This window comes from Dermacentor variabilis, chromosome 2, assembly GCF_050947875.1.
Source record: "Dermacentor variabilis isolate Ectoservices chromosome 2, ASM5094787v1, whole genome shotgun sequence".
Lineage (NCBI taxonomy): Eukaryota > Metazoa > Arthropoda > Arachnida > Ixodida > Ixodidae > Dermacentor > Dermacentor variabilis.
Window position 1 is genome coordinate 52,642,965 of NC_134569.1, and position 24,195 is coordinate 52,667,159.

The window sequence follows — 24,195 nt, forward strand, 5'->3', positions numbered from 1 at the left end:
GTAGAATTCGACAATCGCCATGTCGTATGCTCGCATCGAACGCCTGGTGTAGGAATTATGCCACTACCATCGTATGATCGTCTACAACATGGTTGTCGACGTACTGCTGTTGTCACATACGCGTACGCTTGCCCGACCCAATTACACAAATAGTCAATTTACAGAAACACGTTGGTCCGCCTGGTATTGTTTAGTGTAACCCCGAACAGTGCTAGATAGCTAGGTACCTGCAAAGTGTTTCACGTGACATAGATTCACACAGTGCCTGAGATCTGCTGTTTAGACTGCGCTGTTTGCGGAACCTCGCGAACCCATCTGTCTACAGGCTCTAATATTTAACTTTCTGTGTAGCGAGTGTCATGTCTTATTTTTTGCCGAAACATGTCCCTCGTATACGCAAAGCTGATGGAATACGCATCTAGTTAAAGTGGCTGGGGAATGCAATATGAAGTGTGAACTCAAAAATTGGCGAGGTTGACAACGCAAACCTGGAAATTCGCAGGGAGGCATGAGTACCTTGTTCACAAATGCTGTGTGTCCGGATGTCTTACAAGCAGTCTATTTTCCCTTCCGCTGTAAAACCTACTTTTCGGGAAGTCTTAATTTTCCTGCCTTGCGAAAGATTACTCCTTGCGGCGTTCTCCGGCAAGCCTTCGTCTTGGAAGACGACGCTGTTCGGTCTGTTGTCACCTCAGCTCTGTAATTTTCCCATAAGTTTTGCTATTCATTGAGTGAGTTATTTATATCCTTGGAAGACGGCCGCATCTTTAAGGCGGTACTCTCCATATGGGAAGGGTACGACTGCTCTGGCGCCGGCATCTTTAAAGGGACAGCGCCATCTGAAGGAAGCCAGCGTGGCGGAGGCGGCCATGGCCTCGCAACGCGTGGAGCTGGCAGTCATCAGGGACGATCAGCAGTCCAGTGCGTCATCATCGCTCAGTGGGGACGACTAAACTATCGTCGACCTTGACGAGGAAGTGGCTGATATGGCGGAAGTGGACAGCGACGGCTTCAAGGTGGTGAGTCATAGGAAGCAAAGAACGGTCGGAATCCCCTTGGTGGTTTTACCAACAGAGAAAGGTGTTGATTTGAGAGAGCGGAACCCTATCAGGCTCTTCGAAGCCATTAAAGTACTGCTGGGATCTGCTCCGATTCGCAGTCGCTTCACAACGCAAGGTGCTCTTCATCTAGATATCGCAACGGAAGAGCAAGTTGACATTCTTCTCCGGTGCTCTCAGATTGGTGACATAAGAGTTAAATCCCGGTTGCCCCACTCCTACATGACTAACACATGTGTTATTAGGGGAGTACCAGTGTAGTATTCGGAAAGCGACCTTCTTGACTACTTGAAACCGCAAGGTGTTTTGCACGCGAAACGTATGATGAGCCGGGTGGAGACTCAAGAAAAAGAATGGGCAGCGAAGCCTACTAACTCTGTTGTGCTAACGTTAGCTCCCAACACCGAGCGCCCAGAAAAAATTGACCTCGGTTTTACCAAGCATGCAGTCAAAGAATTCGTTGAAACTCCTCCCCGATGCTCTAAGTGCCAACGCTTTGGGCATGTAGCCAAAGTTTGCATTAAAGATCAACGTTGCAAACGATGTCGTGGCGCCCACGATTACAAATCCTGCAAGGCAGACTTTGCTTGCGTTAATTGTGGGGATGACCATCCAGCGAGTTTCGGTGGCTCCCCCTTCCCTGTTAGCGCCTTACACCGTCGAGTGTCCTTCATTAGTGGTCCCAAACCACGGCCTACTGAGAAGCCGATACCTGGAAGTGACAAGTTCCCTGCGTTAGAGTCGGAAGTTGAGTTCCCTGCGTTAGAGCCGGAATTTCGTGGCGTGGTAACAAGCAACGTCAGTGAGCGACCTGACCCTAGCAAGACGGCAAAGTCCTCTGTGGGGGAGTCGGTTGTTCGATCTGCTTCAGCCAAAAGCGTCCAAGTTCCTCAGCGATCAGATCACAGCCAGACTCGAAGACAAGGAGGGCATTCCCTTGCCTCAAAAGAGACGAAGAAACCAGCTGCAGCAGCCATGAGTGGGTTCCAGTCCGCATCTTTTGTTGAAGTTGTGAGGCAGTGCGTCCAGCAAAATAAGGAGCTCAAAAATCGGGATCTGTCCGACCTTCTGCGAGTTTTGTTTGAAGTCCTCCACTCATATGTTCAAGCGATGCAGACTGGCACCCTGAAGAACTTTCTACAGCTCGTTCTTTCCTTTGAGTCCATGATTACCGCCTTCGCAGCGAACTTTACCTTATAATATGGCTAGTTTTCTTCAACCTCTTGCAACTTAAAATCACCGAAAAGTGCCGTTTATTATGCTATGGAACTTCGCTGGGATTACAGGTCGATTAGCAGAACTGAAATTATTTTTGAAAGAAACTTGTGTTCCACTATTAGCCCTCTCGCAGGCTGGCCTACCAAGGGGGAGAGCTTTGACTGGATATGTCGCACACAAGAATTGCAGCATAACGTCATTTCCCGCAGGAAGTGCCACCCTTCACATACGAAGAGAGATTCCTCATGTGGCAGTGAACGTAACCGATCTTTGCACCGATAGTATTGAGGTAGCGGCTGTGAGGATACGGCTCGGCTTCCGAACTCTTTCTGTTGCATCCGTATACGTGTCTCCGCGGAAGAAGGTAGCAATGGATTTGTTTCTCCAGCAGCTTTGTGACCGTTGCCCAGCGCCCCGAATTATCTGCGGTGACTTCAACGCCCATCACTCTGCCTGGGATGACAGGAACACAGACTCCCGCGGACGCAAACTTGTAGAAGTTATCGACAGTTTGGACCTGTGCGTAGCCAATGACGGAAGTCCCACTTTCTTCCGGCTTCCAGGCTCAGCCACATCTACAGACCTAATCTTGCATTCACCTGACGTCCGTGTGAAGTGGTCAACTGCACCCGACCGCATGGGGAGTGATCACTATCCAATTTTAGTGCTTACTGCCGACTTCCATATGTGCGGCGCTAAAATGAGCCATGTTGTTAATTGGGACAAATACAGGGAGCAACTTGCAAGTGTTTCTGGAGATGTGATAGACAGAATGATTTATGGTAAGATGGCTGCTACCACGGCGGTCAAGTTGCCTAATCATTTTTCTACTCCGGATTTAAAACTCAGGAACCTTTGCGCAGCACGCAGAAGGGCGGAGCGACAACTGATGCGGAAGAAGGACGACAGATCCTTGAAGACGACCTTCAACAGGCTTAACTCTGCCATTCGACGCCATACCAACAAGCTCTGTAGGTCGCAGTGGGCCTCCTTTTGCGCTAGCTTGACTGTTTTTTTCACCGATGACGAAAATTTGGCGAGTCATTGGTAGAATTGCTGGTGATTCTCGTCCTAGTAAACCTTTCGAAGCGCTTGCACTGCTCAAGCAGAAACCTCTCGAGTGCTTGGCAGAGGAATTTGCAGACGCATTTGAACGTGCAAGCTCAGGAATTCATCCATGTGCTCTGCCTGCAACATCTACGTCTGTTATGGACGCCCCGTTCACACTTCGAGAGCTACAGACAACACTCCGCAGCCTGCGGCGTCGATGTGCACCAGGTCCTGACGGCATTAGGTTTTAGGTTGAGGTTTTGCACAGAAAGGGCCTAAGGAGGGCTCTTGGCGTTCCGCAGATTGCTCCTAACAATGCAGTACTTTATGAGTCTCTATCGAGACCTCTTAGCCTAGTCGCTTCACAAAGGTTATTGATGCAAACTGGCCGCCTCAAATAGACGATAGCCGGGCGAACCCTTCGAAAGAGCCTTCGAAATAGATCTGAATCCCGAGTGTACTTGGCCCTTAATACTCTTGGTTACCTGGGTCTTGACGCTAGAGGTCGAACTAAGAGGTTGAAACCACCTTGGTCTTTCGCGAGCCTCGATTGTTCGTTGACAATTCCTCACGTTAGTGCTAAGCGGAGTTCTCCTTTGGCGGCAACGCGTTCGCTCGTACTCGAACATCTTGAGACTGAATATGCACGTCATCTTAAAATTTTTACTGATGGCTTTGTGGACAAGGTCAGCGGATCTAGTGCAACTGCTTTTCACATTCCCTCTTTGAAGTATGATTGGTCGTTTCGCTTCACTGCAGTCGTGTCCTCCACAACGGCCGAAAGCGTCGTCATTGAGGCAGCTCTAAAGAAGCTACGGTTTTGTACGCCTCAACCTGTTGTCATTCTTACAAATTCGAAATCCGCCTTTCAAAGGTTAGAGCACGGGCTCCCTACGGCCTTATGTCTAAGCTCCCTACGCTCGGTGCACAATCCCCATATCAAAGGCTTCTCCATACGATTCCAATGGGTGCCCTCGCACATAGGTATCATTGGCAACGAGATGGCGGACAGCCTCGCCCATAGAGCGCTGTCTGGGAATCCTTTGAGAAAAGTGCCTCAAGAGGACAAGAGACTCTTCAGAGAAGCGCTGTCGTGCCAGTTTAGCTCTTTGTGGAGCTCACCTCACAAGCCATGTGTGACCAAGGGTCTCAAAAGAAACCAAGCCACTTTACTGCTCCGCATTCGCACGGGCTCTGCTCGTATCCCTGCGTGGATGTATAAGACTGGCCTGGCGTTGTGTATGTTCAACGTGTGGTGTGTGCGGTGAAATAGAACATTACCTTATGTGCTGTACTCTGTATAACGCGGAAAGGAGTGTGTTATTCGGGTCCCTCAAGAAGACAGGAATTCCGCACAGTTCTCTTCAGGACATTGTTTTCTCGCGCGGGAACCAGTTAGATAGGAAGGAGGTTTCTCGCCTTCTTTTAAATTACTTGCAGGACACGGATTTGGCCTCCACAGGGTGACCTTAGGAGTGACTATGTGTAGTTGTGAGGTCTGTGCCTGTTTTATGTGATATGTGTATTTTAAGTGTCGCTACGGTGGAGCAATTGCCGGCGACTACTGCAAGGATAATCCCACCAGTAGCCTACAACCACTCAACGCAACTCAACTCAACACAGCCTTCGTCTTCGCATGAAAGTAGGCCGTTACTACAGCTCGTGGCTTTCGGCGTTTGAGTTACAGACTTAAAATTGATCGAGTGGAGTACCGTTTGCGCTTGAGGTTTCGTTTACGCACACCTTTTTCTTCTTTTTTATGAAAGGGGAGGGGGGGAAGACAGGCATCGCGTTAACGAGGCTTGCAAAATACGTTGTCATGCCTCACTTGTGACACTTTAAATTTGTACTGTGGACGCAACTGGCACCAATCTATGTATTTGGGTTTACCGTCCATTTAGTACGTGGTGGACCACTGCATGAATGGGCTGGGACTACAAAGTGTATATTAATTTGTTTAGCGCCATGAACACACGCCAAGTGAACGTTCCTTGAGACGTTATCTTTATAAGTTTCATTGTCTTCTCTTTTTTTCTGCCTTTTCTTTATTAACTTGTTATTTTATGCGTAACATAGAGCAGTGTAATAGCCGAGGTACTGTGCCGCAACCTCTCCATTTCAATCCATGTATAACAGAAGGCAACAGTAAGAGCGACACACTACGGAGAAAAATGAACCACATTTATTTATTACCTTTCTTTATTACCGTAATTACGATCAGAAGAGTTTTATCCTTTGGTGAACACAGTTCTCTAAACAATAAAAGCTTCTTGCATCACGGCCCCTAGCCCCGATCGAATATCCAATAAGGCACTACGCGATCTCGATTACGGATCGATCGAGAAACTCACAAAATACGTCAGCGATCGAGCGTTGGGCGCATGGCATGCTACTTCAGCAATGGAAAGACGCAAAGATCACACTGATACCGAAACCCGGCAAGAAACTACAGCTGGAGAACCTGCGCCCCATCTCACTCATGTCTTGCGGGGTCAAGTTGATGGAGCACGCGTTTCTCAATAGCTTCACGGATTACCTCGAAGATGACGAATTATTTCCAGACATCATGATGGGTTCAGAAGACATCCCTCCACGCAAGACGCCCTTCTCCAACGGAAACATCAAATTATAGACAATCCGGGGAGCTCGACGAGAGCCATCCTCGGGCTGGACCTGAAGAAGGCCTTCGATAACATTCGCCACGATGCCATATTGCGACAAATAGACACGCTAAATCTCGGACTGCAAACGTAAAACTACGTCCGATACTTCCTCACGGGAAGAACCGCTCGCATGCGAGTGGGATAACTAGAGTCGTATCAAATCAAGATCGGGAGCTCGGGCACCCCACAGGGTTCGGTGATCTCACCGATGCTCTTCAACCTCGTCCTGCTGAGGTTACCGACCAATTGCTTCAAATTGAAGGACTGCATCACACGCTATACGCGGATGATATTACGATCCGGACGACAACGGGCAGTGACGGAGCGATCGAGCAACGTTTACAGCAGGCCACCCAATGCGTGGAAAACTACCTTTTGGCCACGGGACTTGCCTGCTCGGTCTAAAAATCCGAACTGCTGCTATATAAACCGGTCAGAAAGGGGCGCCGACTTAAAGGCTACAACCTCCCGAAAAAGGAAGAGATCCAATTAACGGCATCATGAGGCCTACCCATCCCTATGGTAGATAAGATCCGGGTATTAGGAATGATGATTGAACACAAGGGCGGCAATGGCGAAGCACTTTGCAAGATAACGGAAAAGGCCACCAGCATGATGCAGCTCATTCGACGCATCCCCAACAAACAGGCGGGCATGCGCGGAGGCAGCGTCATACGACTCATACAAGCCTTCGTCATTTCTGAAATAATGTACACGGCAGCGTTTCACAACTGGACGGTAGCGGAAAGAAACAAGCTCAACGCCCTCATACGCAAGGCGTATAAATATGCGTTGGGATTTGCGCCCAGAGTCAGCACCACCAAGCTCTTAGAACTAGGCTTGCACAATACGCTCGAGGAACTCATATAGGCGCAACAACTCGAGCGCCTATCCAAGACCCGCCCGGGCAGACATATGCTCGAACAGCTCGGCATCACATACCACACGCAGCATGGCATCAAAGTAGAAATTGCAAGAACCATACGGCGAGCAACTATACGTACCCGCATTGGCTCGCAGGGTGCACCCCCAACACCACACGGGGACACGCAAAGCCTGGGCACAACACATGAGCCAAAGTTACTCCAACAACAAGAAGGTAGTCTTCACCGACGCAGCCCGTTATCGAGGCAGGAAGAATTTCGTGGCGGCAGTTACTAACCACCGAGGCAACCACCTTATGAGCTTCACCGTGAACACGGCACATGCCGAAGCAGCAGAGGAAGCGGCCATAGCACTGGCCCTCACACAAACCAAAGCGACATACGTGATCTGCGATTCGCAAATAGCAATTCGCAATTTTGAAAATGGGCGCATCTCGTAAGAGCGCTCCACATACGCCAGGGAGAGGCCGACTTCGATAACCGAAGGCCTTTTCTATGGATCCCGGCACACACTGAACTTAGCACCCCCAACGAAGCGGCTCACCACGTTGCTCGAGGCCTCATTCACCGAACATCATCGGAGGAAGAGCCCCCGCGGCGTGAAATAATGTAATGTATATAAATAAATGTATAATAAAACGTCTAGGCGTGGGCGGATTGTATGACCAGGTTCCACGATATCACGACACACTACCAGTACAAAGACGCGTATATCCATTCCCTCGCGCTAGGTTAGACAGGACGCAAGCAGTACACTTCAGACAATTGCAAACGGATTCTTACAGAAACCCCAGACTCATGCACGCCATGTATCCAGACATGTACACTACAAACAGATGCGCATCGTGTGGCGATGTTGCCACACTTAATCAAATGTTATGGGGATGTCCGCTCTTAACAAACAAATCGGGCAGTGCCGACCCCTCCATCTCTTCCACCGCCAACCTCTGCTCGCGCAGGAAGACTGCACATGCTCAACGCGAACCTGACAGCACAACTCTGGGCCATCCAGCGAGCCGAGGAAGCCGCTTCGAGACAATGTCTCGGAACCGCGTCCGCGGCGGGTGCCCAGACCCACTAAAAAGACGCCGGACTCAAATCTTCTTGATTTGAAAATAAAGTTTACGCTCTCTTCTTGTATCAAGAAGGAGACGAAACTTCCAGTAAGCCGAAATTTAATGCTGAAGCGTGCACTTTAGTGAGGTCGCCCCGACAATCCGAGCTTTTGCGCATCACTTGTTATATTTTTCTTTTCTTTTTTTCCTGTTGTTTCAGCTTCTCCTCCAACATTGGAAAGTAGTAGGACATGGGCAAACTAGTTAACCTCTGCATTTTTTCTATGTCTCTCTCTGGCCTTGTTTTTCCTTTTGTTCTGGTTCTGGTGTTTTTTATTGCGTACGTTAAGTGATTAGAGTGATTAAGTGATTAGAGGATCCAGCTCCTGTATATCCCCTTTGAAGACTCTGACGTATCATCTGCAGGAAAACTGCAAGCTGTAGATACAACTTTTCATGAAAAAATGAAATGCTAAAGGCAAACTTTTTACTTGCATTTTTTTTCTTTTTTGACAACTGTCAAGCGGTCGTGAATCAATGAGCAGCCAATCTCCATGGGCTGTTCATTGTTCATGGTTCATTGCTCATTGTTCACCCGAAAGAACTGGAGAGGAGCCCGTTTCATGGGCTACTCACCCAGTTCCTTCGGATGTTCCGGTTCTTCTCTGACAAAACTATACTGCAAAGAACTAGCACTATAGTATTAGGGTCGCGCCTTTATCTGGCGCAGCTGACGCTGTGCGTCTTCAACCTCGGTTGTCCAGAACGAAAGCAACAAGCTCATTTTCCCTGAATTACTGAGGGCGTTACCGCTGCTTCAAAGACCCGATCATCGGGGCTACAGAGTAATTGCATTTTGCCGACCGAAACCACCTCCTAATTAACAAGGGCAATTCGGTCAGACGCAAGTATTTGTAATGATTGGAGTCAGCACTGGATTCACAAGGACAAGAAAGACGACAGGACATGCGCATTCCTAACGCGCGACCTGTCGTCTTTCTCGGCCGCCTGAATCCAGCGCTACGACCTCAATTATTGCAACGAGCCGAGAAATTTGCGCTGCTGCCAGTGTTTGTGCCTGTGCATTCTGTAACCCGTCAATCTTCGTTGCCCGGTATAGCCATTTTGGACCACTCGGGCTCTTACGCCATTGTGGTAAAAGACGCTATTGTAGCTGTTCTTCTCAGAGAAAAGCAATGCTGCACAGAACGCCATGTTCTTTAACAAGCCTTTAACTGAGCGACTACCTCGTGACTTGCAAACAGTCGATTGCGTCACTCTAACATATTTGCACCGACATAGTCAATGTCCTGTTTCGAGGCGTATGGAAACTCGGAAATGGAGTTAATTATGGGACAAGCAGTGCCTTCCGCAAAACGAGTGTCCAGCACTACCTTTATCTTAACTCTTTATCTTATCTCATTTTCTTCCGAAGAGTGCATGAAAGGGATGTACATTAGCTACGAGCTTCTTACTCTTTCCTTTTTTTTATTAGTTTCTTCTGCCATTTTTCGGGAACTTCTGGAGTCGAGTGCGCCTCCAGGAACGTACACCTCCTCCCAGTGCTTCCCATAATTTCCCGCATGGGAAATTGCCGGAAGTCGAGGAAACTGCGCAAACTACGCACGAACAAACACGGAAGACGGGTGGTGACGGCAAGAAACAATCTAGCTATGGTCAGCCATATAATGCGGCATATAATACTAGATTCCGCACCCGGTTAGTTTTGCTGCTGCACGTACAAACTGCTCCTGATTGCTGCAATCACCGTTTCCCAGTGGTCCTTGACATTCTCGTTAGGAGCGCGAGATGAAGTGTGTGCTGTGAAGTAAGTTCGCAAAACGTGTCGGGCATTTTGCCGGAGAGGCACGGTGAAAGTAAAGCGTTAGCCCCGCAAGATTTAGCTTCACTGCCCTGTCTTCAGCTTGCTCTCTCTGTTTATTTCTTATTTTTATATGTTCCTTTTCTAAGCTTTGGGAAGTGGCCACATGAAAGAGTTACGAACGTGAATGAGCAGCCTCTCAATCAAATCACCAATCAGATCAATTTATTTTTAACTGTTTCTTACAGATGGGTGTCAACATCCGGTCACACGAACACGAAGTAGAATACAGCCGAAGGAATTGATTTCGTAAGTCTCGAAACACGCCACGAAAGCCGTTCTGGTTGCTTGGAAGGCAAAATGTTCCAGGCATTCGAACACTCGCGTAGTATGGAATACAAGTATCCGTATAAAAGATTGTTTTCGCGTGCACTTAGGAAAAAGGCGAAGATTACCAGCGCGAAAAACTGGAGTCCAGGTATCTAATACGAAAGTGTCGCTAAGTGTCGCTTTTATTATTCCCTTTATAAGTCACGTCGCAATTGCGAAATTCGAGCCGTGTTTTAGCGAAGCGATGGTTGAACAGCAGAAATCGCAAAACTATAGCGCCATTTTCGAGATACGGGGCCCCAAAGTGCGCTACAAAATGCATTGGCGTTCCAGCTAAGAGTTTCCCAAAACCGTGAATCAAAAAAACTATCGGCTTTTACGAGCCAAAATGACGATATGATTATGAGGCACACCGTCATTGAGGACTCCGGAAATTTCGACGACTTGGGGTTCCTTAACGTGCACCTAAATCTAAGTACACGGGTGTTTTCGCATTTCGCCCCTGTCGAAATGCGGTCGCCGCGGCCAAAACCGTGAATCAAGTAGTTTAGGATGGTCTTAACTGCAACGCCAATGCATTTTCAGCAGATTTTTTTGGAAACCGGCATACCGATAGTTACCCTGGACCTATGATTTCTGTAATTAGACGTGGCTTCACTACTGCTAGGCGTAAATGTAAAATGAGTAGATAAATGTTTTAATTACCCATTGGCATTTCAATTTCTCATTCAAGTAACATCCGCCTCTTCAAGTAATCCACCTCAACCGACCGAACAATGCTGTATTGCTCCATGCACTTTCATTTTTTGTTCGAAGAAAAACGGTGTATATTGCTGAATGCTCAGCTTTCGTTCACTTAAGATAGCATGCCCCCAAAGCACGCAGTCATAGTTCAGAACCTTAATTTTAGTAAGCTTGCAGCAAAATGTATAGGGAAAGTGTACATTCAAATTTTCCCGCACAAAAAAAAAACATCCGCTGCAGGGGTGGTCAAGTGATTTCCTCATTCGCATATCTAGCTCTGCTACAAAGCGGAGTGGAAAGCCGAGGTTTAACTCCGGCATCGATCTGACATTTTTTCGCCGTGTCGTTCATTAGGTCACGTATTTGTAGAAACAATGGCCGCATAATGTTTGTGTCAACGTATGGATTTCGGAATTCTTTAGCCCTATAGGTTTGCGACATTGAAAGTTGCCACCGTTCACTTCCCCGAGTACCATGACTCAGTGGACAGAAGAGGCTCGCAGGGCGCCCTACTTACCTGTGGCTAGGCATTCAAAGGACGCCAACGCAATCTACACGGATAAAGTTGTTACTCTGCACGGCACATTTACCTTGCACAACTCGAGGTATTTCGCATTCTGACTGTTAATTTGCGAATCATAATCGTTATGATTTTGTCAACAGCAGGGGGACGAAGCATTGCAAAATCTGCTGGGATGATGATGACAATGATGATGATGATGATGATGATGACGACGACGGCGTAGACGACGACGACGATGATGATGATGATGATGATGAGTGGCATCCCCTTTGAAACAGAGCGATGACAAATAGTCATCTAGCCTGCTTGAGGTTATCAGTTGTGCTCAAGTAGTTGCTCAGCCCCAGTGCCACTTACCAAGTGCGGTAGAGTATTATGCGCAAAATTTTCGCTCAAAACGCAAAACGCAGATCGCAAAGTGTTCACAGATGTACACAAGCGCAGGTGTCCTGTTCCCGCAAGAACGCTGGATATATATAGCAGGGAAGTGTTCCGGTTCCTCCTCAAATTCATCCTCTGTACAGAACTGCAACCATGGAGTGCGACTTGTGAGACGTGCAGGTGGGCTTTCAGGGTGAAGCGGGATGGATGAAGTGAAGCATGTTGCGTCCCACTTGAACTCGGTCATCGTCTTCATAGTAGTGCCTGTATGATTTGTTAGAGCCTCTTATAGAAAGCACACTGTCGCTTCTTCTAATGTTATTCGTTGTTAGATTGTGTTGCGTACTAGCCTTAGCAGCATTTTGTTTTTAATGTGTTCGTTTTACGTTCGCAAGTGATCCATTTTTTCGTGCAACATTATCGCATACGTGTGTCAATAAAACTGTAGCATGTTTGCAAATTATCACTCGCCTTATCGTTTTTCTTGTTTTTAACACTTCTCTTAATTTGCAATGTTCTGGAGACAACTGAAAGGCATACTTTAGAGGTTAAGTTATACAGGGAACTTAATATAAAAATTATCTTCAGGAAAGCTAAGATAGAAATCAAACGATGTCATGACAACAGAAGGATGTATTTTAGGCAAACCTATACATGCACTTCCCACCATGTTCCAAGCAACATTAGCTACCACACTGGCAAGCATGCGCAGGCCATGCATACACGCAGGTACTAAAGCAGCAGAAGTTTTGATAGTACACAATTGTGCCGCCTCTGGCTCAAAGTAGAACTAAGAAGGGCTTAATCTTTCCTCAACTAAATTGGTGACACGCCTATACGCGACCCTTGTGGAAGCGAAAAAAGAAACTATTCAACACCTTTCGTGCCTTTGTCGCCGGTACGACGTCGAGCGCGAAGCTCAATGGCTGACCCGATTCAAGATTATATTCAGAAATGAAAGATGTGTTCGCGCATTTAGCGTTCCTTCTCTCCCCTACTCCTCTCTTTTTTCGTTCCTTTATCTTCTTATCCCCGTGCAGGGTAGCAAACCGGATGTATGTCTGGTTAGCCTAACTGCCTTTTCCCTCTTCTATCTCTCCGTAGCACCATATTTGCTTCTATTTTTCTTAGTCTGTGAAGGCTTAGTCATTTGGATAACCAACCGATGAGAGCGCAACTGTGGAGCACTGACGCCAGCCGCACGCTACGGGCAACCCGTCGCGCGAAGCCGGAGCGAAAGTTCGGCTCTTGTATTCGCGAGACATTCCAGAGCGCCACGACCATTGTACACATCAGCCTGTCGCCGTACCGTCATTTTCCGCTTCCATGAGCTTTTTAATCATCGCTGGAATGAACAAAGGAAAAGTAAACAAAGAAATTAGCTTGGCGCGAAAAACTGAATATTGTATTTTTCGCGACGGCGCAGAACTTTGCCGTGCAAATACAGACGAAAATAAGGTTGTTGTTTTTTTTTTCAAGAAAGTGGTTAGTTCTATCACCGAGTGAAGCAGTGGGACGAAAAGGGGAGGGGGGGGGGGGCACTGCACCAGTTTTGTCTGCGAGGACAGCTGTATAGTTTATTCTTTTTTATTTCTCGAATTTTCAGCGAAAGCATGGCCAACGCTTGGTAGGACACCCTGTATATGTAGCAGCGCGTTGAACAAAAGAACAGATGCTGTTCGAGCCGCTCGGCGGTAGCGAGAAACGAACTTTTCAAAGACAACATGAACGCTCCCAAATATCACTAACCTATTTACTTTCCTTTTATCGCGTACAATATACGGCGCATTTTATCATTTTATGCTAATTCAAGACCGCAAAGCTATTCTTGTACCACGAAATGGCAGATTTCTTTTATCCTCTACTTATCCCAAATTCCAACGCTTTTGGTAGCTGTTCCTACCATCAACATGTTCAAAGTTTAGAGTACGCCTGCTGCCACAATTAACTAGGAACTCGGCCTTAAACTAAGGCTGCAGCTGGCTACCCCTCTTGAGCTGCCATCCTCTCCAGCAACATATAGTGAATATGAAAAGCTCGTCGGGGATGCGGTAGAAGCCGTGGAACGAGTTCCTCTAGAAAGGCCTTCAAATATACGCGCCGCATTTTCTAAAATGTACGCCTCCCGCACTGCAACGTGCTGTCAAGACAGCGCTAACTGATATTGCACGCAAATGTAAAAGATTAATTAGCAGACGCACAGTGCTCAAAAATTAAAACGTGAAGATATACAAAACTGCTCCAATACTTTCTATTGTTTACATACTACCTTGTATTTGAAACAGCGGCTTAATTCAGACGCCAAAACGCGCAATTAGGACTACTCTATGGCTAGAAACCGGCTGCAGAGCGGTTGCAAGTCGCACTTCCATGAAATTATGCGTAATAGACGTTCGTTGCCGTTCTGGTTTCAATTTTTGAGCGCTGTATGCCCTTTCCTGTGCTCGAACCTTTCATGTTGAAGTTTAAGCAAATGTGCTGACTTAGTCACAAACATACAACACGCACCAGAACAGCTGCTTGTGGGGACAGAGCCCTTCACCCGGGAAGCAGCTCTAACTGTGGCGCGGGTGATCTCGTGTGAGGTGACAGCTTTAGTGAGCGCACAGAAACTCCGAAAGAATGGGGTGAATGGCGGGAAGTAATTCATCTATGCGACTGTTTCCTGTTTTTGGAAAAGTCCTGGAGCTTTTGGAGGTTTGCCGAGTCAAATTAGTAATCGTTACTCAACGTTTATATTACGTGCGCACTTAGTATCATGGCACCCTCCCACATCGCGGTAATCAGTGATAACGGCTGGCTGTGTTCCAGAAACTATATGGTACGTGGAACTTGTAGGAAGTAAACGCAAAGTTTCTCAAAACAAGAAACGCCGCAAGTTATCTTCCGCACCCAAAGAAAACAAAATGTGTAGGGTACGAGTGTGTGATCAATTTCTCGCTTCGTGCGCATATATTACTAACGAGCCTGAACGTTTACGTGTTGGCATTTCTATTCGGACAGAAATATAAATACAGTCGCTAAGCCAAATGCCAGTGGCAACATCCTATGTGGCTGTTCTTTTTTTGTTGTTGTTGTTTTTTGCAAAAAGTTAGCGGAGCGTTCTTTCGACCCACGGCACTTCTTGGTATGGGGAGAGTGCCGGGACTCGCACGACGTTTCCAGCCAATACGAAACGTTTTAACCAACAAAAAAAAAGGGAAACACAGCCTCCCAATAAAACTAACAATTTCATATTGTTTACTTTGACACATCTCCGCGGTATGCCTGCACCATCTCTGTTGTTTGCGGCGCCGTCCCGTGGTTCTAGTCAATGGGTAACGCTAATAACGCACTCCCTCTATTTAGAAACAAATATTCGAGCAAGAAAGAAGTGGAAATACGTAAGAAATCAAAAAGACATTATGGTATTAAAGACGATGCAATGCGTACAGTGAAATGCTGATGGTCGACAATATACACATGGGGCGCTATAACGTAAAACAATTCCAAACTTTTCTATTCCAATTCTGCTATCAGCCCTCCACGATTGGTCAAAAACTTTTTTCGACCACGCACGCTTCACCTGTCTGTCACGCGACGTCACGAAAACCGCGATACCTCCCCATCTGATATGATGTGTACGCACTGATTATGCATGATTTGACAGAAAAAAGAAAAACAGTTATTTCTGATTCGACCCTTTTTCGCCATTAGCCCTCGGCTATTGATAAAAGGTTTTCGGGCTGCACCCACTTCACCTGCCTGTCACCCGACGTCACAAAACCGCACAAACTCACCGCGTCAAAGTGACGTGTACGCGATAAAGATGCATTAATATGCCGAACAAAACTGAATTTTCTTCGGAATAGCCGCAGGCTGCCCCGTTCCGAAAGGAATAAAAGATGGTTGCCGCCGATCGCTGAGACGGTGGCTACACGCACTTGCTGGAAAGCATGGGTGTATTTGCGTATAATAAAACTTCTTGCGTGGCCGTGTAACGTTTTCTAGCCCTTTCGGCACGTTTACCACCTCATTCTGCCAACTCTTCTTTGCTGAGGGTCAGTTTTAGCGTCATTCTTAAGCTTCCGTTGCATGCCGCCGAGATTTTCGACCAGCCACCACAATCTAAGTAAGAGAAAGCCGACCAATCGCAGACGCCGGCACCACCCTCTTCATCCGGTTATCGATTTTCAGTGCACTGGCTCTGCCCCAGTGAATCCCTTTGGACTTGAGCGTTCTCCTCGCCTTTTGCCAGCCAATTAGATACGACAAGCCGCTCAGTGTAGGCAATGTTATTCGTTTTTCAAGCAAACAGAAGTGACCTCCTATGAATGAGGAGAGCGTTTGATTGGTCTGTTCAGACAACCCTGCGGGCGACCGCCCGGTGCTTGCGTCGGTGGTTACGCAAATTTGACGTCAGGAGATTGGAATAGAAACATATTGGAATAGTTTTACGTTATAGGGCCCATGGTTTGGAAATTTATCTTGCCATGCATTAAAATGAGAAGTTGGGTACGAACTAGAAGTTACGTTTAGTTAAGTCTCCGTCGTCATAGTTAATGCCGGATTGATCTCCGCAGCTCGTTCAACTATCGCGTTTCTGCGACACGTAACAATGTTTTCTGGCATGCGTTGTGATGAAATAGCTGCGCCAAGCTTTTCAATTCCTTAAACTCACGCTACGTGTATAAACCAACAGCGGCATAGTCTGCTGAAAGAGAGCATGATCGTAACCACAGGGCTTTCAACTTGGTTTCAACTTTCAATTAGCTTTTTCAACGGAACCCAGTACATGGCCACAGTATTATGTGTCACCGACCAGCGCCTTAACAAAAGTGAACATGGGAACCAGTTCAAAAGGATGAAACGTAACATTACAATATTGCGCAGTGGATCACCTTTAAACACATCTTGTGATGTATTTGCGGTTATTGTGATGGATGGTGAACGTTCACCTTCAGAATCTGTGGCAGCTCGCAAGTTTATCACATGCCGAGTCCTAGGTTCAGTCAATGGGAGCGCTAAGATTTACCACAACCGACGTTGCAGATAAATTGTTTTCGTTCATCAGTCCGAACACTCCCATTGGCCACGCTACGAATAGGTGATCGGTCGCTGACCGTGTACGCGTAATTGAAACACTGTCCCCGCCGCTCGTCGGCCCACAAGGCGGTGAAGCCACTTTTGCGTGTCTTGAGGGCGACCGGCCTGTGGGAGCACCTTTGACTGCGTGGCGCCATGAGCGCTCGTGCGCGCATTCACCGCGTCCTTTCCTGCTTCTCTCTCCCTCATCTTTCCATTTCTCTGTTCCCCTTCCTCCAACTTATGGTAGCCAACCAGACGCATCTCTGGTTAGCTTTCCTGCCTTCTACCGTTTTCTCCGCCTCATTCTCTTAACCAGTCTGATACCACCTTGATGTTTACAATGTGAATATTCATGCAATGTGCAAATGCATGGGTGTATATGCACGAATAAACATAAGCATTGTAAGCATGAAGAGCCTAATTTAAGTTGATATGGGATTTTAGAACACAAATTGAACTGAGCAAACGTATCTTTTGGGCTCGCTTCGATAGTTTTGTTAGAAGTGCGCAAGTGCGTTTCTTGGGCGAGAAGCCGTCCGAGGCGATGACCGACGACACGCCATCTGGTGAGCCTCACACTACAGCGCTGGGATCCAAGTGCGAAGAGGCGGGCTCCACGCCATCTGTTGCGTCGAGCCCACGTACGTCTTCGCACTTGGACCCCAGCGCTATAATCTGAAGCTCGACACGTTGACTTGGAGGTGTCCGGCTACTGTTCCTCCAACAGCGAGTCCATGGACTCCGACGACTACATCGTGGTGGAAATACCGCACCACGAATGAAGAGTAAATACCGTAGCACAACGAAAGACGTGAGTGAGCAAGGTCCCACTGGACCGCCTACTCCGGCTTGCACAACTGCCTATGTGCCTCTCGAGACGTCGAAGAATTCATATTCGGCACACAGACAGATTCTGAACACCTATCTTGGTAATGCGTCTCCTATAGCAGTTAACGTACTGCGGTTCAACAACAGGATAACATAGTTACGGGGGATGTAGTGTCGCATACCGCCCTGGAAAAGCTGAAAGCCGTTCGCACACTGGGACTTCTAGAGGGCCGCTCGCTCACGTGCACGCTCGTCGCCCTAGGGCAGGCGTCATTTCCGATGTCGTCGTTGAATAAAGCGACAACGAATTTCACTGGTTTCGGTCTTCAACGGTTAAAGTCATCGAATTTCATCACTTCGGCCACTCTACAATCGCCAATCTTCTTTGCGAGAGAGACACGCTACACGATCACGTCAAGGTGGCCTACGTAGGACACCCGGTGCGTCATTATGTGTCCCGACCGCTGCAATGCCGCAAGTGCTTAAAGTTCCATGGTGTCAGAGCTGTCTGCACAAACCATACGGCATGTCCTCGTTGTAGGTGCAGCCATGACATATATCTTTATGCACAGTTAAAGAAAAGAGGTGTTCAAATTGTTGTGGATAACACTAGGCGAATTCCAGGGATTGCCCCAAAAGAAAATAGGACGTTAAAATATTGAGCCACATGAGCAGCACTAGTCCTCCACACAAAGAGGCAGCAGCATCAGGGCACCAATCGAGGGGGTGATCGCGTCGTCGACGTAGACAAGCTGTAATAAGAAACGAGAGCGCCCTGGCTTCAAATGCGCAAGTGGCTCAATCGGCCTTCCTTAATCTTCCAGAGAACATTTCATGAAGCGAGCATTGCAAGCCCGGACTCGAATTTTTGCCGCTTGCTGCTTGCCGCCGCGGACACGGACTTTGGAATGTTAGGACAAACGACAGTGCGCCGAGGCATTTCTATCAGGCTCGGCCATCAAGGCGGCTCTGTGGGAAATAATCGACGTCCTGCAGTCGCTACTTTCTTGTTTCAATATTCTAGTGGCGCGGACAGGTGCTAATATAATGCACGCTATACACGGCCTCGTGGCTAGGCTCCGGTAGCCCCGACCCCTGCCCGCAAATATCCATATACTCTGAAGCCTGCACGCATGCGTTGCACAGAGACAGTACAGCGTGCGACTCTCATCATCAAAATCTAAATCTGGTACAGCGTAACATAGAAACGAAGAAACAAGCCGAGCCGGCCAGATGAAAGCACAGAGCGCTGACTTCCAACTGGTTTATTGGAAAGTTGCACGAAATATGCAGCTGCAAGAAAGCTGTTTCTTGCTACTTGCCAATATCATCAGCTGGAAGTCAGCGGTCTCTTCTTTCATCTGGCCGGCTCGGCTCGTTTCTTCCTTTCTATGCTGCGCTGTACCAGTTTTAGAAATCAATACCAACTCGCCCAATCCTGAACCCTAGTGAATCTCATCATCGATTTCACTATACCACTATCCTTCCTCTTCACATCCTATCTCCGTTGCTCCACCAAACGCCTTCCCCAGCGTTGAGTACCAGGCCAGGTGCACTTCCCTCTGGCCAACCCCTCCACTTTCATCCCATCAAAACTCTTCTCTCTCCCCTTCTCTCTAGCTACATGAATCTGTTAGTATAGAGTAGGCCACCGCATAGCATAAAACTGTAAATGCTCCTCCTGTTACAGACTACAATAACTTAGTTCGATAATATGATGCAACACTACCAAGCAAAAAAAATGTAGAACAAGTGACAACAAATAAAGAATATGCGAAAAACTGTGGCACTTCCATTTTGTCGTATCCTTTACACCAATGAATTGTGTGCAGAAGCTTTATGTAACAGTGAGATTTTTTTAGATATTTAACGGCACTTTCGAATGCTCTAGTACTGCCTGATGAAAGTTTTCTGTAGTTGACCACAGTTTATCTAAACGCAGTCCATCGGTATATACTGTAGCGTCTTCGTCGCTCAGGATCATGATCACGCGGCATGATCATAGCCACTGCTCGCAGGTAGCTCGAGTCACGATCCGCGAGAGAAAAAAACGAGCTTTCATCAACGTCACGGACTGAACATCGCTGCAAAAACACATGAGAACATTAGCACGTCACGTTGCCCTTACAATACTGTACGAGACGTCTCCAATATGGAGTTGAATACAATACAACTTGCTAGCCGTTACATAGCAAGATCACTTTCTCTTCTGTTTATATATATATATATATATATATTTATACACACAGCAAGCTCGGCATTCGAATCCCACGAAGATAACGGACAGGGCGCAAAGTGTGCGCTTACTATTTGCTTCGTAAGCAGGTGCTCCGTCGCTTTCCCATAACCAGAAAAACGGCACATTGTAGTGACGGTACAGAACACAGTAGGAAAACTGTGAATGACGAAACTAACTTTTTATTGGACGAACTTGTGCCCCTAAAGACAAGCGACATTCCAGGACAGACCCTGCAAAGCACCTTCGTCGCCTGGCATGCAAGCTCTCTTTGACAGAGTGGAACACCCCAAATATAAGGCCCAACAGGTTGTACGAACTGAACCCTTCGCTCGAACTACTACCTCCAGCCGGGCTTCGCCGACGTGAGGCATCGCTTCTATACCGGCTGTGGTTGGGAGTAGCTTTCACGAAGGTGTACACTACTTTGATTGGAATGACCGACAGTGCTGCATGCGACATCTGCGGCGTGTAAGAGGGCATCGAACATTTATTGTGCCATTGTTGTTGATTTCAGTCGGAAGGACAAACATTATCTATTGCATTGCGACGACTGGACGATAGGCCCTTGTCTGTGCAAGTGCTGCTTGAAGACCGTCCCCATCGTTCGTCGGCCCACAAAGCTATGAAGACACTTTTGTCTTTCTTGAGGGCGACTGGCCTATGTGAACGCCTTTGACTCGCTCAGGACCTCCGCGTGCGTGCGCGAGCTCACCGCGGCTTTCCTCCCCCTCCCCTCCCTCTCTCTCTCTTATCTTTCTATTCCCTCTTTCCCGTCCCCCAGACTAGGGTAGCCAACCAGACGCATTTCTGGTTAGGATCCCTGCCTTCTTTCTTTATTTGCTCCTCCTCCCTCCAAAATACAGCGGTATCGGCGAGCACAGTCGGCTACGGTCAAAAATACCATCTGTGAGTCCAGCGGGTCGGCTTTTCTGCATGACTCGTCGAAGGTTCCAGCGTAATCGCTGGTACCCGCGTGCCTTCCAGAAAGTACTACGCAGTTTGTGTTGCGCATACAATCTGGTTACACAAGGTTCGGTGGGAACATACACAACAGATAGAATCAACGATAACATTCGAGTAAGTATGGAAGGAAGGATAACAAGAAGTGAAAGGCAGAGAGATTAATCACAATAAGTGTCCGGTTGGCTAGTCTGGTTGTGAGCGGGTGAAATGCCGTCCCCGAAAACAGGATAAATACGTATATGTGTCAATTTACAGCCATGGATACAGCATGATGCTAAGGACAAAGCGGAAGTCACTCGTCCATTGCTATCGATTTCTGACCGTGTTTAGTATTTTTATTATTTTTTTTCTTTTTGTCTTTGTTTTCCCACCTATGATCTTGAGATAGCTGGCCCTATCTGTGGCCAAATTTCTTATATTTCCCATTTAATAAAGAAGAAGGTGAATAAGATCAAAATACTGTGTATCGGTGCTCGCCTCAACGTTGGATCATTTCGGGCTCCATCTTGAAGGCGCAGGCGTAAGGGATTTATTTTCGCTCCATCAACGGTCGCTACTCTCAATCCCCGGGCTAGCATAGGGCGTTTCGTGAGATGCCTCCATTTCCTTTCATCAGGACTGTGTGTGTGTAAGGGGGGGGGGGGGGGGGGGGAGGGCACACGATAATTTCTATATATCTACAAGGCCCAGCTTTTTCTGGCACGTACGTTACAGTCAACGTGTTTTGTTCGTAAATCATTGTGAAATATGACGGCAGCCCTTACGTTCAAACGTGTCTAGGCGCAAAGTTCCGCATAGAAATATTCTTATACAGCGACCTAAATATGAAAAGGTTATTTCTTGTAATGCAGGATCCCTACTGCGATTCACTTAACCAGGCGCACGACAGTACAAGTCTGCGAGCGGTTTACTTAACGACATAATATTGTAGCGCAATAATTTCGAAAAGAAAGATTAACAGCGACGGGGCAGAGCAAAAAAAGGAAAGAAAAAGACGGTGCTACACCTACAACTGTTTATTAGGCTCAAAGCTTGCTGCATACAGGGTGCTTTTTTTTTTTAGCTGCACCAAATGTTTTAAAGATTGCCTATGGCTGATAACACAATTCTAACCCTTTATCTGATTTACTCGACGAGGCGGCCCTTACTTCTACGAGAAATCAAAACTTTCAATTGAATAATATAATGTAAGTACGCTAATTAACGTTTTAATTAATTATCTTACGCCACATATTTCAATCTACTAATTATAGCCGCTGAGTTCGCACGGGGTGTCCACTTGGAGAGAATTCTCTGGCCAGCACTAGTTCCGAAATATTAATTTTCAAAGTGTCCGACGAAATGCGTTCGCGTCCCAGTTACTTTTTTAATAAACCGCTGTTTTATGCATAGAACCACAAAAGTAACTGGATCGCCAATGCATTTCGACGGACACCGAAAATTAATACCTCAGAACTGGCTCTGTCCACAGAATTGGTTCCAAGTGGATACTCCATGTGAACTCAGCGGCTATAATTCGTAGATTGGGATATCTCGCGTGAAGTAAATAATTTACAAGTTAATTAGCGAAATTACGTTAATTATTCAATTGAACATTGTGATTTCTCGTGGTTGTAATGGCCGCCTCATCGAGTATTTTAGATCAATTAAGGGTTAGAATTGTGGTATCTGCCATAGGCAATACTTAAAAATTTTTTGCAGCTAAAGAAAACACCTGTATATATCTCGTACACACTCTCGACACCAGGGGGCGGCACACAGCAACCGACAAGTCATGTTGTTTGCGAGAAACCTAGGAATTTCATTTGCGCATCATATGAGGAAACAGATCCTTGACTAACACAAGATTGACCACTGATATGAATATAATGCGCCTGTAGCAGTTTCCGCGCGGTTTTATCTCTACTACTACCCAGGACCCTCACCTCAGAAAAACGTGGCTCACAGCAGCACAATCTGCAATGAACAGAAAGAGGCGGGCTCATATCCTTGTTTTTAAATTGTTGGCATGTTCTCTCATTCAGTCGTTCACACAACGGCCGGTCTGCCCAACGTATGTTTTTCCGCAACCTAGCGGTGCCAGGTAGACCACCGCAGTGGTACTTTGCACGTAGACTTATGCGTGCTACACTTTGCACGTTTGCACCGCACATCGCGTGATTCGGGGGCATAGGGGAGCCAGTGTGTTCGAGGCGTAAACTAGAGGTGCCCCATACCTGTTCGCCACATTCTTGAAGTTGTGGCTCGCATTGTGGAAGTAAGGTACCACCTGTACCTTCGTCGGGAATCCTGCTCACGTCTCTCGCCCACCTTGGGATTACTGGTACGCATGAGCTTCTGCAGCAAGGTTTCTGCCACCGAGTTGTTAACCGAACGAGGGAATCCGGTATTCAAAAGCCGCTGGATATTATATCTGTAACTAGACTCGCGCTCGTGAACCAACGACCTTCTAAGCGCTCACCCTAAACAGAGCGTCACGATATCTATTTTGTTCTAGAGCTTGTACTGCGACGCAGCCCCAGCTCTAGGTGAAACAATGCTCTTACTATAACTTTTTGGTCAGAAATACAGGCGAAAATATTATGGCACAAAAAAATGATGTATAAAGAATACACAACGTCAGCGCGGTCGCCAAGTACCAACTTTGTCATGCTAAATCGATGCACTACAATAGGCGTGCAGAAAAGTGCCAGTGTCACCAGTTGGCAGCTGACGCCCGTCCGGTCGACTTGTGTTGGTTTGTCCTCGCTTTTTCGTGCCGTAATACTTTCACCTGTAGGCGAAGAGGTGAAGCGAAGAGAAGCAAGAGGGGATTATTTCTTTACATCGATGCCGACGCAACTTACGAGATCGGGATCCACATACAAAATCTATAAAAATATATACAAAGCCCACGACGACAGGCTCTTAGCGAGGAGTCGATCGGAAGGAAGCGCTATAGGCTGATAGCCTGATAAGCAATGTCATTTCGTCTTTGCTGGCCAGTTTGCTTCATCAGAGCCCTCTCCGGCTGCTGTTTGCTATCATTGGTTGGCGCTGCGAAGAAGGTTCCGGATTGGGCCATGCAGCTCTCTGGACCGTCTTATCGGCAAGTCAATACGTGAAAAAGAGTGAGGCGTCGAGAAGTTTGCGATATGGGGGAGGGATGGCAGAGTGTGAAGGTGCTTGCAAGATGACAAGATGTTGCTATGCTCAAAATGTACGGTGTTTGGATCGCACCGCTGGTGCGATCGGTTGTTGGGAACTCGGCGCTGACGCCCGTGGTTGTACCTGGGTCGCAAGCCCCAAGGGTAGCGTTGGCCTGGCGGCCTGGGGTACAACTGGAAGCATCCGAAGGTCCCGGCAAAGCATGAGTCGACTGGTAACAACA